Genomic DNA, 2,403 nt, shown 5'->3' on the forward strand with positions numbered 1-2,403 from the left:
TCTTTTGCCTTGTCACCGTCATCGACCCGTGGGAACCCGGTAACCGGGATCACCCCACCATCTTTTTCACGCTCCCGCCACACTTTCTTTTGCACCGATGTCTCAATGAGTTGTCGAAACCGAAACGTTGCCGTGGCACCGTTTTGTTATCATTGCCGTGGCATCCCTTCCCTTTTCACCACGGTGACAAATGCTTCATAATGCCATTGTCAACTTTTAATAAAAAATGCATAAACTTGCACATGTCATCCGCATCATGATAACAACAATTAAAATGCTTAAAATTGTTGTTGCATTAAATTGCTAATGCATATGGGGATTTACCGGAATTATTGTTTGTTGCTTACGGCCTCATTTAAACTTGACTAGATAGGTAGTTTTACTATATTCACCTCTTTCCATGCTAACCAACATTTAATTTTGTTGAGTACCTAAACGAGAGAGAACTAAATAAGTCATGTGGTGTTTTCTTCAATATGCAACTCCGTGGCATATTGAGCTCCACTTAATTTGTAGTGTTGTTTGTTGCACTTTGCCATGCCATGTTTCATTAAAACGGACATGCATCATACTTGATTGTGCATCATGCCATGTTTATGTGATGGTTGTTTACTATGTTGTGTGCTTCTTTCCGGTGTTTTTTCTTCGGGTTGGTTCCGTTAACGTCACGTTTGTGAGGACCCGTTTGACTACGTCCGTTTGTCTTCTTCATGGACTCGTTCTTCTTCCTTGCGGGATTTCAGGCAAGATGACCATACCCTCGAAATTACTTCTATCTTTGCTTGCTAGTTGCTCGCTCTTTTGCCATGCCTATGCCGCGATACCTACCACTTGCTTATCATGCCTCCCATATTGTTGAGCCAAGCCTCTAACCCACCTTGTCCTAGCAAACCGTTGTTTGGCTATGTTAACACTTTGCTCAGCCCCTCTTTTAGCGTTGTTAGTTGTAGGTGAAGTTTGGAGCTTGTTCCATGTTTGGAACATGGATTTTTGTTGGGATATCACAATATCTCTTATTAAATTAATGCATCTATATACTTGGTAAAGGGTGGAAGGCTCGGCCTTATGCCTGGTGTTTTGTTCCACTCTTGCCGCCCTAGTTTCCGTCATATCGGTGTTATGTTCCCGGATTTTGCATTCCTCACACGGTTGGGTTATAATGGGAACCCCTTGATAGTTCGCCTTGAATAAAACTCCTCCAGAAATGCCCAACATTGGTTTTACCATTCGCCACCTAGCCTTTTCTTTCCCTTGAGTCGGCCGGCTCAAGGGTCATCTTTATTTTAACCCCCCTGGGCCAGTGCTCCTCTGAGTGTTGGTCCGACTGAGTAGACTGCGGGGCCACCTCGGGGAAACTTGAGGGCTGGTTTTACTCGTAGGATGTCTCATCCGGTGTTGCCCTGAGAACGAGGTATGTGCAGCTCCTTTCAGGATGTCGGCGCATCGGGCGGTCTTGCTAGACTTGTTTTACCATTGTCGAGGATGTCTTGTAACCGGGATTCCGAGCCTGATCGGGTCTTCCCGCTAGAAGTAATATCCTTTGTTGATCGTGAGAGCTTGTGATGGGCTAAGTTGGGAGACCCCTGCAGGGTTTTGAACTTTCGAAAGCTGTGCCCGTGGTTATGGGCAGATGGGAATTTGTTAATGTCCGGTTGTAGAAAACCTGAAGTTGACCTTAATTAAAATACATCAACCGCGTGTGTAACCGTGATGGTCTCTTTCCGGCGGGGTCCGGGAAGTGAACACGGTGTTGGAGTTATGCTTGACGTAGGTTGTTCTAGGATCACTTCTTGATCATACTTTTATCGACCGTGCTTTGCCTTCTCTTCTCGCTCTCATTTGCGTATGTTAGCCACCATATACGCTAGTCGCTTGCTGCAGCTCCAACTCATACCTTTTACCTTACCCATAAGCTTAAATAGTCTTGATCGCGAGGGTGTGAGATTGCTGAGTCCCCGTGGCTCACAGATACTTTCAAAACCAGCTTGCAGGTGCCGTTGAACCGTGCAGATGACGCAACCAAGCTCAAGGAGGAGCTCGATGAAGATCTTGTCCTTTGTGTTGTTTCTTTCTAGTTGATCAGTAGTAGTGGAGCCCAGTTGGGGTCGATCGGGGATCAGTGTAGCTTTTGCGGTAGTCTTCTTTTATTTTGGTTCCATAGTCGGACCTTGATTGTATCTGGATGATGTAATGCTTTATTCATGTAATTGTGTGAAGTTGCGAGTGTAAGCCAACTATGTATCTCTTTCCCTTATGTATTACATGGGTTGTGTGAAGATTACCTCACTTGCGACATTGCTTTCAATGCGGTTATGCCTCTAAGTCATGCTTCAACACGTGGGAGATATAGCCGCATCGAGGGCGTTACAGCAGGGGAGCGGAGGGATGCACGGGCACGACGTG

Source organism: Triticum dicoccoides, chromosome 6A, assembly GCF_002162155.2.
Source record: "Triticum dicoccoides isolate Atlit2015 ecotype Zavitan chromosome 6A, WEW_v2.0, whole genome shotgun sequence".
Taxonomy (NCBI): Eukaryota; Viridiplantae; Streptophyta; class Magnoliopsida; order Poales; family Poaceae; genus Triticum; species Triticum dicoccoides.